At 37.3% G+C, this 16,802-nt stretch overlaps 1 non-coding gene across 1 annotated transcript; it reads left to right on the top strand.

The window, feature by feature from the left end:
* Positions 1–15,763: 15,763 nt before the first annotated feature.
* Positions 15,764–15,869, top strand: LOC140893946 (small nucleolar RNA R71). The gene has a single exon (XR_012153504.1). It is a non-coding gene; the product is annotated as a small nucleolar RNA R71 (small nucleolar RNA).
* Positions 15,870–16,802: the final 933 nt, after the last annotated feature.

Below are 16,802 nucleotides of genomic sequence, written 5' to 3'. Positions count from 1 at the left end.
ATACCCTTTGCAGTTCGCAACTGTTTGAGGTATTCCTTGCAGTTACGTTTCCAATGACCGGGTTTCTTGCAGTAGTGGCAAACGTTATCATATTTATTCACATTTGAAACCTTGGTCATTCCCTTCTTATTTGGTACATTCTTCTTGGGCGGGGCAGAACGTTTCTTACCCTTTCCACTTGGCCCTTTCTTAGAGTTAGAAGAGGAGCCAACCAAGAGTACTGGTTTATCCTTCTTTAGTGTGGCTTCATATGTGACAAGCATATTGACCATCTCTTCAAGGGTGGCCTCTATCTTGTTCATATTGAAGTTCATCACAAAACCGTCAAACGATGAAGGAAGTGATAGAAGCAACAAGTCCGCGCTAAATTCATGCTCCAAAGTCAAGTCGAGTGTTACCAACTTTTCAATGAGCCCAATCATGCACACCCCATGCTCACGGACCGAAGTCCCATCTCGCATGCGGCTCGTCATGAGCTCTCTGACGGTGGCATACCTCTCCGACCTTGACTGAGCTCCAAAGAGTTCCTTGAGGTTCTTGTGAATGTCAGCAGCATTCACGGTATCCTCGAATCTCCTTTGAAGCTCATCAAACATCGAAGCCTGCATGTAGCATTTGGCCTTGATATCATGGTCCCACCATAAATCAAGTTTGGCCAACTCTTCCGGACTTGTATTAGCCGGGGCTTCCTTCGGAGGCGGCTTCTCTAACACGTAGAAAGCTATTACATTGTGCTTCCAATTTACATTTCTTCGGTCTTCATTATCTGCTGGGCCCACCATTTCTTCAAATCTTTGTCTCCCACTAAGTCTAATAAATTTACAATAAATTTCGATGACAAATATGGGATACATTTTTAGGGGAGGGAACGGGCCATAAACCAGGCCCACTTTTATTACATATGACAATCATATTGGGCTATAAACCAAGCCCATTAATAAACACCAACAACAATAAGACAAATGTAAATCACCTAACATACACCTAAAACATTGGTCATGGCAATCGATCATCATTTATCCATTAATTAATTCAATAATTAAATAATTGGATAAACATGCAAAGGCATCATAATTTAAAAGATAAAATCATATTTTATCTTATCCATCCATAAGATCATATCTTATCATCAATTGTACCAAAATAATTAATTTTATAAAATTTAATTTAACGGATAAAATTTATAAATTTTCCAAAAATTCAAATTTATCCAAAAATCAATTTTAAAATTTTCGGACTCGAACAATTCGATCCGATGCCTCGTGAACCAATCAAAAACAATTTTCGATCGGATCAAAAACTAGAATTTCAAAAAATTAAAATTTTAATTAAAAATTAAAAAATAATTTTTCCGGGCTGCCCGGGACAATCCTGGGCAGTGACGCTCGCTGCCCGATTCGCCCATTAAAATTTAATTTTAAATTTTCGTTTTGTTTCAAAAAACCAAGGCTTAAAAATTTTGTACAATCGATTAATTTAATCGTTTGATCTGAGCAACCTGGCTCTGATACCACTTTTGGAAAACGGTGTTCAGATCAATTAGAATTGATACCCGGTGCAGCGGAAGTTTAAAAAATTTATTTTATTAATATGGAACGATTCCATATCTGGGTATCAAAACTTTACGATTAAATTTGTTCAAGTAAAAATAAAACACAGTTAAATTTTTACCTCGTCAAGCAAAGGCTTGATCGTGGACTCCAACAGAATTTAATCTGCTCTTCTTGTAAATCCCGGGAACCGATGACAGTCACGATCTATCTTCGGAATTAGGTCCACGAACGAAAAACAGAAACCCTCTGATTGACTGAACTAGAAATCAATCAGAAGTTTTACGTAGAGAATAAACAGATATGATCTGTTAATTCGATTTGTAATTTTTCACAAAAATCACAAGTCAAATTTTCTCCAAAAAGGGATAGAGGATTTCGAAAATCCCCTTGAAAATTCTAGAGTGTATTTTCGAAAATTGCAATATACAATGTGTGTTATTTTCGAACCCAACACCTCTATTTATAGATAATTTCTAGTTATAATTGTATCAGGACTCTAACTCCTTAAAGCCCACAATCCATAACTTAAGCCCAACAAGCCAAGCCTGTTGTTATAGAAATTAATATAAAATTCATCGTGACTCCGATTGATAAACTGATTTCACCAATGTGCACAGAAACCATTTATGCATCCTTTAGAGTCAAGATAATTTTTCTGAATCCGAATTCAGTGATTTCCAAAAATGCCCATCCCTATGTCATTTTAGGAAATCCCACTCCCTTTAGTTAAGAAGCCCAACTTCTCTTTCATTAAATTTAACTCTTTAAATTTAACTATTTCTACGGGGTTTTAGTAATCCATTACTTGTGTAACCCTCAATGGTTCAGGAATACAGCTAGCCGTGGGCTCACAACTCCTTGTGACTCGAAACAACAATTTCCGACTTACCCATCGAATCATGGTAAGAGCGCCTAGCAACATCGCCCCATGATTCCCTAGGTATTACTGATAGTGCCTGCAAGAACCAGTAGATTTTAGTTAGCGTACAGTACGGTCCCTTCAACCAAATATCCCGATCGAATCAACAACCATTGGTATATCGAGAGTCGTTCTAGATTCGATAACTATGCATTACATCTTGGAGATCAAATAGTTACATCGCATGTGTTACTAGGAAAACCCATTAACCTAAAACACATCATGTACTCTGGCCAAATATTCGTCACACTAATATCTCCTCAGATCGCATAGGATATCCACACTCGCAAGTATGTGGTAAATCCTTGGCAACAAATCATCGACTCCCATATGTGTCGTAACTGTATCCAATCCCGACACCTGATGACCCCAATAGAGTCGGTAAACGAGTCAAAGTACAGTACTAGCATATAGAGTCTCAATGATGTTTCAAGTAATAAGGACTAATGGTGTACAACCAAAACCGCGGACTTTATCCACTCGATAAGTGATAACCACTTGGAAAGTCCGAATAGGGTAGTTCGATCATTCATCATATGAATATCCATTTGCATGCTTTGAACATCTCTATGTTCCATACCAATGAAACGTGGTACTCGGCATCGCAAATGCTAGTCTCAATCTCGAGCGATCCTTATCCTTATTTGCGGACGGCTCAATTGACTAGGAACAGTTTAGAATATACAGTGACTATAAGATGTGTTTCATGATAGCCATCCCCATGTGCTACCACATCTTACATACACTATAGTATATTCAAGGTTTTTATCAAAATAACAATAGTATATCATAATATAACATTATGAAGAAAGATAAAGTCAATGCCATTATAAAAGTGTAAATTATATTAAACAAAAGATTGTTTTACATAGAGTCATAAAAGCCCTTAGCCACAAGTTGGCTAACCGGGCATCCACTCTTTCAGTTAGATGAAGATGGAGACTATATCATCAAGAAAGAAGAAACTTGGACTGCCGAGGAAACACAAAGTTCAAGCTACAATGCTAAAGCACTCAATGCAATTTTTGCAACTGTTGATATGAGGATGTATGGAATCATAGCTGATTGCACTGTTGCTTAAGATGCATGGGATGCTCTTCAAGAACACTGTGAAAGAACTGATAGCATGAGAAGAAAAAGATTGAGATTGTTAAACGCAAGATTTGAAAATATCAGGATGGATGAGAAAGAATCTATTGCTGATTATGATAAGAAACTTAGGGAGATAGCTACAGAGGCACATGCTCTTGGAGGACCTATTGCTAGTGAAACTATGGTGAACAAGGTTCTTCGATCCTTGTTGCGTAATTTTGTGCCCGCAAGTGCACGGTGTCAAGTTTTAATATAGAAAATGAGTCCAAGTCGATTCCACGGAGAATGAATAAAACGATATTATATTAAATATTTGCAACTAATCAAATCTTAATCCTATGTAGAGCTACGAGAATGATTTGAGTTATATCAAACTAAAATTTGCAATAAATAAAATTAATTAACGACGAGTTCGCAAGACGAAAATTCAATGAGAGTCAAATTCTAGAGGTTCGATATCACTTAACCATCCACCGTGTTAATTCATAAAGAAATCTATATCATAAATTCTTCTAGTTTATTAGCCAAGAATTCCTATTATTTTCTACTACCTCTCTCGAGTGTCAAGCAGAAATTCGTATTCAATAGCAAACTCAATATCTCTATCAAAGTTCAATTATTAAATCCAATAAATAGCACAAGAATTCTTTTATGGCTTCTATGGAGTTATATGCCTCTCGAACAATATAAACACCAAAGATGTATTTTTCTATGTCGTATTCAAAATCTCCTTTCTCGACTGATAGATTCTAAATAAAATATCATTCAATCTATGGCCAGTAAATTGAAGCAATCAATTCAGGAAAACACAAATAAACCGAATGAATAATTCTAATATATCAATCAAAATATCAAAAACATGGTTTCAAGTCAAGCTACGTCGTCCCTCTAGACAAAGGAATTAGTTCATAATGAAAATAAAAATCAAACAAAGCATATTCTTGAATATCATTCAAAAATTAGGAGAAATAATGAAATAAAAACGAAGGTAGATGATGCTTCTCCGTCTCCGGTAGTCGCTTCGTCCATCTTCGTGCCAAGAATGCTTCTTCTCCCATTTCCTAGGTCTCTAGCCGTCTCTAGCCTTCAAAAACTAATGAAAATCCTCGATAATAATCTGATATATGCCAAAGAGTCCTTTTAAAGTTCGAGACTAAAAGTTTCCAAAAATACGACACGTCAGGCACGGGTGAGCTACTCTCGGGCGCGGGTGCGCCGCGTTTTTGGGTTCCAGGGCACGGGTGTGCTGTCCTAGGGTGCAGGGGCGCTGATCGCCAATAATTTTCTCAAAATAAGAGCTACTGTCCTAGGGTGCAGGGGCGCATCTAGTGTTGGAAAACCGTGTTCAGATCAATTAGAATTGATACCCGGTGCAGCGAAAGTTTAAAATTTTATTTTTATTAATATGGAACGATTCCATATCTGGGTATCAAAACTTTTACGATTAAATTCATACAAGTAAAACAAATAATCACAATTAATGTTTTACCTTAAATCTCGAAACGAGATTATGGACTCCAACAAAATTTAATCTGCTCTTCTTGTAAATCCCGGGAACTGATGGCGTCACGATCAATCACCGGAATAAGGTCCACGAACAGAAAACAGAAACCCTCTGATTGACTGCACTAGAAATCAATCAGAAGTTTTGCGTAGAGAATAAACAGATATGATCTGTTAATTCAGAATTGTAATTTTTCACAAAAATCACAATCCGAATTTTCTCAAAAGGGGCAAGGAATTTTCGAAAAATCCCTTTAAATAATTATGCAGTGTTCGAAAATTTGAAGACTGAATTACTCTCAATTTTCGAACCCACTACATGTATTTATAGATAATTTCTAGACTAGGTTAAGTTATAATTGTGTTAGGACTCTAACTCCTTAAAACCCACAATCCATAACTTAAGCCCAACAAGCCAAGCCCGTTGTTCTAAAAATTAATATAAAATTCATCGTGACTCCGATTGATAAACTGATTTTACCAATGTGCACAGAAACCATTTCTGCATCTTTTAGAGTCAAGATATTTTTTCTGAATCCGAATTCAGTTATTTCCAAAAATGCCCATCCCTATGTCATTTTAGGAAATCTCACTCCCTTTAGTTAAGAAGTCCAACTTCTCTTTCATTAAATTTAACTCTTTAAATTTAACTATCTCTACGGGGTTTTAGTAATCCATTACTTGTGTAACCCTCAATGGTTCAGGAATACAGCTAGCCGTGGGCTCACAACTCCTTGTGACTCGGAACAACAATTTCCGACTTACCCATCGAATCATGGTAAGAGCGCCTAGCAACATCGCCCCATGATTCCCTAGGTATTACTGATAGTGCCTGCAAGAACCAGTAGATTTTGGTTAGCATACAGTACGGTCCCTTCAACCAAATATCCCGATCGAATCAACAACCATTGGTGCATCGAGAGTCGTTCGAGATTCGATAACTATGCATTACATCTTGGAGATCAAATAGTGACATCGCATGTGTTACTAGGATAACCCATTAACCTAAAACACATCATGTACTCTGGCCAGAGATTCGTCACACTAATATCTCCTCAGATCGCATAGGATATCCACACTCGCAAGTATGTGGTGAATCCTTGACAACAAAGCATCGACTCCTATATGTGTCGTAACTGTACCCAATCCCGACACCTGATGACCCCAATAGAGTCGGTAAACGAGTCAAAGTATAGTACTAGCATATAGAGTCTCAATGATGTTTCAAGTAATAAGGACTAATGGTGTACAACCAAAACCGCGGACTTTATCCACTCGATAAGTGATAACCACTTGGAAAGTCCGAATAGGGTAGTTCGATCATTCATCATATGAATATCCATTTGCATGCTTTGAACATCTCTATGTTCCATACCAATGAAACGTGGTACTCGGCATCGCAAATGCTAGTCTCAATCTCGAGCGATCCTTATCCTTATTTGCGGACGGCTCAATTGACTAGGAACAGTTTAGAATATACAGTGACTATAAGATGTGTTTCATGATAGCCATCCCCATGTGCTACCACATCTTACATACACTATAGTATATTCAAGGTCTTTATCAAAACAACAATAGTATATCATAATATAACAATATGAAGAAATATAAAGTCAATGCCATTATAAAAGTGTAAATTATATTAAACAAAAGATTGTTTTACATAGAGTCATTCAAAGCCCTTAGCCACAAGTTGGCTAACCGGGCACCCACTCTTTCAATCTCCCACTTGCCCTAAAGCCAACTAGTCATACTACGTAATCCCATTGCTTCGCGATGTTTTTCAAACAATGGTCCTGGCAAGGGCATAGTAAGCGGATCAGCGATATTGTCTGCAGAGGCCACTCTCTCGACAGTGATGTCTCCTCTTTCCACAATCTCCCGGATGATGTGGTATTTCCTCAGTACGTGTTTGGACTTCTGATGAGACCTTGGTTCCTTTGCCTGAGCAATGGCACCCGTGTTGTCACAGTACACCGGGACTGGACCAACAGCTTCAGGAATTACACCCAACTCTTGGATGAATTTCCTTATCCAAACCACCTCTTTAGCAGCAGCTGATGCTGCAATGTATTCTGCCTCAGTGGTGGAATCCGCTGTGGTGTCTTGCTTGGAACTCTTCCAAGAGACAGCACCGCCATTGAGCACGAATACAAATCCAGAGGTTGATTTCGAGTCATCCACGTCACATTGGAAGCTAGAGTCGGTGTAGCCTTCCAACTTCAATTCTCTTCCTCCATAAACCATGAATATATTCTTAGTCCTTCGCAAGTACTTAAGAATATCCTTCACGGCTTTCCAATGCATTTGACCGGGATTGGCTTGATATCTGCTCGTGACGCTCAGAGCATAGGCCACATCCGGTCTGGTAGATATCATCCCATACATGATACTACCAATGGCTGACGTATATGGTATGTGTGTCATCTTCTCTATCTCTTCATCAGTCTTAGGACACATAGACTTGGATAGAGAAACTCCATGACACATAGGTAGATGTCCTCTCTTGGACCCATCCATTGAAAACCTTTTCAATATGGTTTCGATGTAGGTTGATTGAGTAAGTCCTATCATTCTCTTAGATCTATCTCTATAGATCTGAATTCCTAGAATATAGGAGGCCTCACCCAAATCCTTCATCGAGAATCTACCTGATAACCATATCTTTGTTGACTGCAACATCCCTACGTCATTTCCCATGAGTAGAATGTCATCAACATAAAGTACTAAGAATGTTACCACATCCTTAACTACTTTCTTGTACACGCATGGTTCCTCCGGGTTCTTGATGAAACCAAAATCCTTTATTGTTTCATCAAATTTCTGGTTCCAACTTCTTGATGCTTGTTTGAGACCATAGATTGATCTCTGAAGCTTGCATACCTTATGCTCGCTTCCCATGGATGTGTATCCCTCAGGCTACATCATATAGATCTCTTCCTTAATGTTTCCATTAAGAAATGCAGTCTTTACATCCATTTGCCATATCTCATAGTCATACCATGCTGCTATGGCAATAAGGATTCTTATGGACTTGAACATTGCGACTGGTGAAAAGGTTTCATCATAGTCAACTCCTTGTCTTTGAGTATAACCTTTTGCCACCAATCGTGCCTTGTAGGTCAATACCTTTTCATCAGGCCCAAGCTTTCTCTTGTAGATCCATTTGCACCCAATTGGAACAATTCCATCGGGAGGATATACTAAAGACCAAACTTGGCTAGAATGCATCGAGTCTATTTTCGATTGCATAGCTTCAAGCCATAAATTTGAATCCGTATCAGAAATTGCATCCTTGAAGTTTCTTGGATCACATCCAATGTCGGGTTCACCTTGATCCCCTTCAAGAAGAAGACCATATCTAATAGGAGGTCTAGAAGTCCTCTCGGATCTTCTAGCAATAGGCGTGTCTTGTGATGATTCTTGAGGTGTAGGATCGTTATTTTGTATCTCGGGTTCTTCTCGAATTTCTTCGAGTTCCATCATCTTGCCTTTCTTATCCAATAAGAACTCCTTCTCCAAGAAGGTGGCATTCCTTGAAACAAACACTTTTGTTTCATTAGGATGATAGAAATAATATCCGATTGAATTCTTCGGATACCTCACAAAATAACATAAGGAGGATCGACTATCCAACTTATCTCCCACTGTCTGCTTCACGTAAGCAGGACATCCCCAAATCCTTAAGTACGAATACTTAGGAGCTTTGCCATTCCATAACTCATATGGTGTCTTATCTACTGCTTTAGTGTGGACGTTGTTCAACAACAATACCATCGTTTCAAGCGCGTAGCCCCAAAACGAAGGTGGAAGCTCAGTGAAACTCATCATAGATCGAACCATGTCCAACAAAGTTCGATTGCGACGCTCCGAAACACCATTAAGCTGAGGTGTCATAGGAGGAGTCCACTGAGAGAGAATCTCATTCTCTTTTAGATAGTCCAAAAACTCGGTACTTAAGTATTCTCCACCTCAATCCGATCGAAGTGCCTTAATACTTTTACCTAGTTTGTTTTCTACTTCAGCCTTGAATTCTTTGAACCTTTCAAATGCTTCAGACTTATATTTCATTAAATATAAATACCCATACCTAGAATGATCATCAGTAAAGGTAATGAAGTAGGTGTTGCCACATTTAGTACCAATCCTAAATGGACCGCAAACATCTGTATGGATCAAATCCAACAGATTTTGACTACGCTCAGGTTTCCCTTTGAAAGGAGATTTAGTCATTTTTCCCTTTAGGCAGGACTCACAAGTAGGTAGAGAGTTAATATCAGACATATCAAACATGCCCTCTCCCACTAGCTTGTTCATCCTCCTTAAGGAAATATGACCTAACCTAGCATGCCAAAGGTTTGCCGGGTTTTGACTATCGTTTTTTCCTTTTATTTGTTGTTACCGGTTTATCAACATAATTAATTGGAACGTCTTTTAATTTTAAGTTATATAGATCGTTTTTAAATTGTCCACTTCAAATCAAACATTCATTCTTGTAAATATTGCAAATCTCATTCACAAAATTACAAAAAAACCCATCTCTATCAAGCATAGAAATAGAAATAATGTTTTAATGAAATCTTTTGCACAAATAAAAATATCTTTCTCATAATACAACTTAAAATTGGTTTGCAAAATTAAACAAATATTTCCCATAGCTATGGATTTAACTCTGGAACCATTCCCGAGCCTTGACTGGGTCTCACCCATCCTTAGCCTACTACTTCTTGTCATCATTTGCAACTCATTGCAAATGTGAGATCTACATCTGGTATCCAATACCCAAGAAGTAGTATTAAGAAAAACATTTATTTCAATGTAAAACATACCCTTTGCAGTTCCAACTGCTCGAGGTATTCCTTGCAGTTACGTTTCCAATGACCGGGTTTCTTGCAGTGATGGCAAACTTGTTTAGACTTGTCCAATTTTGCATGTAACATTTGGCCTTGAGATCATGGTCCAACGATTTCTCTAGTTCGGCCAACCTTTCGGCAGTTACATCAGCCGGGGCTGTTTTCGGAGAAGTCTTTTCTAACACTTAGAAAATCTTTTCCGAACTTAGGACAATCTTAACTTATGGAATCATTCCGTATTGTTTGCGCCAGTAAGTTTGTTTTGTTCGAGAATTGAAACATGTGGATTACGAAGATTCATCATAATGATATACTGAGATGAAACAGACAATTATCGATGATTGTTTAATTAATTTACTAAGACATAAAATATGGCGAGATTTCATTTTATGAATTACACTCCCACTATTTTGACGATTTCACTACCCTCTAGTGAAAACGAGAAACATTTTCTTTAGTGGGAACATGGAGTCCAATTGACAAACTATAGTCCCGAATAATATCAGCCAACTATAATTTTCAAAAGGTAGAGCTCAATTGCTTCCAAAGCAACCTCCATGTTTTTACCTCATATCCAATAAGGGCCCAATAATATGACGCCATTTATTGTGACATGTCAAGATGACCCATCAATATTAAGTTGTGATGGACGGTCGCCATGTGGATCCCCAATAATATGAGCCAATCCCATGGGAGTTCCACCCAACTTACAACATGTGTCGATCCAATGTACAGCTTTCCGACGAACGGGCCCCCCAATAATATGAGCCGGACCATATCCGCAGGTAGCATCACATACATTGATCGTTGATTGAAGGTAGGAATATTTAAACAATATTTAAAATTCCCTTTTGTTTATCTTGATATCAATTTTAAATCATATTTAAAATGAGAGATTTTATTTTGAAAATTTGTCTCATCATGCAATTTATGTATGCTTGCGGGATTCATACAATTTATGTCTAAACATGCATACATCAATAATATCATATATTATTTAAGGATGATCGATCCCATTTACTATTCGACCCGTGGTTGCCAATCACGAGTCTAAGTCCAATCCTAGGTGATATGCAAGTATGCAATGCAATCCTATTACATTGAGCTTTCAATTTATATTTCTTCGTCTTCATTGTCTGCTGGGCCCACCATTTCTTCAAAACATTATCTCCCACTAAGTCTAATAAATTTACAATAAATTTCGATGACAAAAATGGGATACATTTTAGGGGTGGGAACGGGCCATAAACCAGGACCACTTTTATTACATATGACAATCATATTTGGCTATAAACCAAGCCCATTAATAAACACCAACAACAATAAGACAAATGTAAATCACCTAACATACACCTAAAATATTGGTCATGGCAATCGATCATCCTTTTATTCAATAATTAAAATAATTGGATAAACATGCAATGACATCATAATTAAAAGATAAAATCATATTTTATCTTATCCATCCATAAGATCATATCTTATCATCAATTGTACCAAAATAATTAATTTTATAAAATTCAATTTAACGGATAAAATTTATAAATTTTCCAAAAATTCAAATTTATCCAAAAAAAACAATTTTAAAAATTTCGAAATACAGCTAGCCGTGGGCTCACAACTCCTTGAGACTCGAAACAATAATTTCCGACTTACCCATCGAATCATGGTAAGAGCGTCTAGCAACATCGCCCCTAGGTATTACTGATAGTGCCTGCAAGAACCAGTAGATTTTGGTTAGCGTACAGTACGGTCCCTTCAACCAAATATCCCGATCGAATCAACAACCATTGGTGCATCGAGAGTCGTTCGAGATTCGATAACTATGCATTATATCTTGGAGATCAAATAGTGACATCGCATGTGTTACTAGGATAACCCATTAACCTAAAACACATCATGTACTCTGGCCAGAGATTCGTCACACTAATATCTCCTCAGATCGCATAGGATATCCACACTCGCAAGTATGTGGTGAATCCTTGACAACAAAGCATCGACTCCTATATGTGTCGTAACTGTACCCAATCCCGACACCTGATGACCCCAATAAAGTCGGTAAACGAGTCAAAGTATAGTACTAGCATATAGAGTCTCAATGATGTTTCAAGTAATAAGGACTAATGGTGTACAACCAAAACCGCGGACTTTATCCACTCGATAAGTGATAACCACTTGGAAAGTCCGAATAGGTTAGTTCGATCATTCATCATATGAATATCCATTTGCATGCTTTGAACATCTCTATGTTCCATACCAATGAAACGTGGTACTCGGCATCGCAAATGCTAGTCTCAATCTCGAGCGATCCTTATCCTTATTTGCGGACGACTCAATTGACTAGGAACAGTTTAGAATATACAGTGACTATAAGATGTGTTTCATGATAGCCATCCCCATGTGCTACCACATCATACACTATAGTATATTCAAGGTCTTTATCAAAACAACAATAGTATATTATAATATAACAATATGAAGAAAGATAAAGTCAATGACATTATAAAAGTGTAAATTATATTAAACAAAAGATTGTTTTACATAGAGTCATTCAAAGCCCTTAGCCACAAGTTGGCTAACCGGGCACCCACTCTTTCATCTAGCTCGCGCAGCATTCTTGCAAAAATCATAACTTGAGTTCTAGCCGTCGGATTGAGCTGAAATTTTGACAGCAGCTTTAAATCATCCCAAAATTCATTGTGAACGGTGAAGATTGGATTTGGATGTATCTATCAGCTCCAGTAATTTTGTAAACTTGCATCTCCGTAATTACTTTTTCCGTCTCTTCTCGTTACTTTTCCTCCAATCCTTGCATCTCACAAAAACAACAACAAATACGCATAAAATCTACTCGATATATCACAAAAGCCAAGTCAAATCATATGCAAATTAAGTGCATAAAATGCACTTATCAAATCCCCCCAAACTTATACTTTTGCTAGTCCCGAGCAAAACAGTAATGAGAAATATAGTCGACCTCCGAATTTTTACATTCCAAGATTCAATACACATGTCCGCTAATTTTCTCAAGAGTTCTCGTGTGTGTGTGTGATTTGCCAATCTTTTCTATCCTCCTCGCTTTCGATACACTAATGTAACATGTTTGTTTCATAGATTCATAAATTTCGCTCTCTAGTTTCAAAACACTCTCCACCAAGTTCAACTTCTACTTACTAAGATCAAAAGGACATTTAAGTTATATCATAGTTTTTTCATAACATCGCTGGATTTTGCACCAAGTTTTATTTTAGCCCCAATAATTATCCGCAGACTTAGCTATAACTAAAGATAAGATTCGGATTTCAATCCCCTCGTCTATAGCCCGGATGGAGCATCAACCCCATTTTATCCGCAAACTTAGCCATGGATTGGTGATTAGGATTTCAATCTCTTTCCAGGCCCGGATGGAGTTGTGAAAATATATATATATATATATATTTATGTTGCTTTGGCAACTTTTTAATTATTCATTTTTTAAAAAAAATTGCCTAAATCATTTCTAAGATCGTAGAAGTCTACCTCGGTTTTGAATACAAATCACCAAAGTTAATAATCAAATCATCCAATCCACTCACAAAATCAGAAAACTTCTCTAATCACTAGAGTGTCAACAATCAATGCATAGTTCATATGGGTGAGAACTCAAGATTAAATAAAGCTAACACAAGCTTTTTAGCACAAAAATTATTTTCATCATAGGCCAACACAATTACACATTATGCGTTTAACTCAAACTAACTCATGAAAACTTTCACAATTTTCAAAATTTTTAAACACCCCTCCAAACTTAAATATGTGCATTGTCCTCAATGTACGATAATTCAAAAACAAGAACGGAGGAATGCACATACCTGTGGCATGACCGTCAGTAGTCATAGCCCATCATAATTTTTGGGGCAGGGAAATTGATACTCGATATTTCTTTACAAGGACCTAGAGTAGAAAATTCAATGTTAGCTCGTGAACAAGACATGCCCTCAAAAAAAATTAAAATTTAAATAAATTAAAAAAAATTAAAAATACTAAAACAAAACAAAAATAAAATAAAACTTGGGTTGCGTCCCAACAAGCGCTTGGTTTAAAGTCTTCAGCCCGACTTGAAGCTGATTTTAGCCAATTTCTGTCACTTTATTGGAGGTTTTGTTCCTCTCTTTCACCCTCCAAACATACTCAAAAATCATCTTGAACTTAGCTTTATCTTTCACCTTCTTCGCCACATTCGGATCTCGCCCACTTTTCAACTCTATTCCTACAACAAAATTATTCACAGAAGAATCAAATAAATCAATGTGATTACAAGCACGTACTTCATCTTGGTAATTCATGGTCTTATAAATATTAAAAGTGACCGCTTCACCACCAACTCGTAGAGTTAATTCACCCTCCTGCACATCAATTAAAGCTCTTCCAGTTGCCAAGAATGGTCGCCCCAAAATTAGAGGGACATCTTGATCTTCTTCCATATCAAGCACTACAAAGTCAGCAGGAAAAATAAATTTATCTATTTTTATCAATACATCTTCCACAACTCCTCGAGGATATGTCAGAGAACGGTCTGCCAACTGCAGAGTAATCGTGGTTGGTTTCACCTCGCCAAGCTCCAAAGACCTGAAAATAGACAAAGACATTAAATTAATACTTGCACCTAAATCACATAATGCCCTATTAACAGTCGCACTACCAATAATAAAAGGAATAGTAAAACTCCCTGGATCTTTCAATTTCTGTGGTAGTTTCTTTTGCAGGATGACGCTGCACTCTTCAGTCAAATTCACCGTCTCAAATTCTTCAAGCTTTCTCTTTCTTGTCATCGCATCCTTCATGAATTTTGCATAGTGTGGCATCTGCTCCAATGCATCGGCGAATGGAATATTTATATGAATTTTCTTGAAGATGTCAAGAAACTTAGAAAACTTATCATCCAACGTTTTTTTCTTGAACCGCTGAGGATATGGCAGAACAGTTTTTGGCACAGGCGGTTTCTCAGGCATAACTGCAGACTTGCTAGAATTTTTACTGACAGATTCTTCAGATTCAACCCCAATCTCTTCAACTCGATCCTCATCATCCAATACTTTTGGTTCATCTACCCCAACTTCCTTACCACTTTTCAAAGTAACAGCCTTGCATTGCTTTATTGGATTCACCTCAGTGTTGCTAGGAAAAGATCCTCTCTGCTGATTTGTCAAGGCATTTGCAAGTTGACCAATTTGTATTTCAAGATTTTTCATAGAAGCACCCACATTGGTCAAGTGTATCTCCATATTATCAAGTCTATTAAAAATCTTTTTGTGGACTCAGAAATAAAATTACCAACCAAATCCTCCAAAGATGATCTACCCTCATCCTTTTGATTATTGAACCCCGGTGGATGATTCAATACATTATTATTATTTGCATATGAAAAATTCTCATGATTACGCAAACTAGAATGATATTGATTGGGTATAGGATTACCTCGATAGTTGTTGTAATTTATGTTGTTCACATATTGAGCTTGCTCCACACTCTCAAATCCATCAGCAGAAATTACGGCAGTCGCCAGTGATGCTGTCTTAATAGAAACTTGATTTCCTTTGATCAGTGCAGCCAACTGTGTAGAAATAGTAGCCATCTGAGCAGTCAAAGCAGTGAACGCATCAACCTCATGAATTCCAGCAGGCTTTCTTATCGCAGATCTCTCGCTCGGCCACTGATAACTGTTAATAGTCATCTGTTCAAGCATCTCATATGCATCCGCAGGAAATTTAGAGAATATCGAATCACCAGCAGCAGCATCCACAGAAATACAAGTTGGCCCATTCAAACCATTGTAGAATAATTCGATATGCTCCCAATCTGGAAAATTATGGTTCGGACACTTCCTAAGCAATTCCTTGTAGCGCTCCCAAGCTTCATACAATAACTCATGATCTTGCTGTTTGAAAGTTGTGATCTCAATTTTCAGCTGGGCAGACTTGGCAAGTGGAAAGTACTTAGCCAGAAATTTAGATGTCATGTCTTCCCATGTAGTGATGCTCCCAGGAGGTAATGACTGCAACCAACTACGAGCATTGTCCCTAAGAGAGAACGGGAACAATCGTATTCTGATGGTGTCTTCAGTAACACCATGAATTTCACTGTGTCAACAATCTCCAGAAAGGTGCGCAGATGCAAATTTGGATCTTTAGTAGCTACACCCCTGAACTGATTTTGCTGCACCATATTAATCAAAGCTGGCTTCAACTCAAAATTATTTGCTGTGATATTCTGCCTAGCTATCCCAGAATAATGATTATTGATCACCGGTCGAAAGTTATCTCTGATCGGCACCGGAGCATTATTGACAGCTCTTTCCCTTTCCTCAGCCATTTGTTGCAACTCTTCTCTTCTAGCTTTTCTCAAAGCTTTGGCAGTTTTCTCGATTTCCGTATCAAAGAGCAGTGAGTCGAACATTTGGCTTTTTCGCATAAACTTCATAGAGAGGAAAAATTTAAAATTAGAACCAAAAAAATAAAATAAAATGCTCTAAATCAAAATTAAGACTAATTAGCACAATTTAATATAAATCAAATAAAATTCACTCCCGGGCAACGGCGTCAAAAACTTGTTGCGTAATTTTGTGCCCGCAAGTGCACAGTGTCAAGTTTTAATATAGAAAATGAGTCCAAGTCGATCCCACGGAGAATGAATAAAATGATATTATATTAAATATTTGCAACTAATCAAATCTTAATCCTATGTAGAGCTACGAGAATGATTTGAGTTATATCAAACTAAAATTTGCAATAAATAAAATTAATTAACGACGAGTTCACAAGACGAAAATTCAATGAGAGACAAATTCTAGAGGTTCGACATCACTTAACCATCCATCATGTTAATTCATAAAGAAATCTATAT

Source organism: Henckelia pumila, chromosome 3, assembly GCF_033568475.1.
Source record: "Henckelia pumila isolate YLH828 chromosome 3, ASM3356847v2, whole genome shotgun sequence".
Taxonomy (NCBI): Eukaryota; Viridiplantae; Streptophyta; class Magnoliopsida; order Lamiales; family Gesneriaceae; genus Henckelia; species Henckelia pumila.
This window is presented reverse-complemented; position numbering and strand designations above follow the sequence as displayed.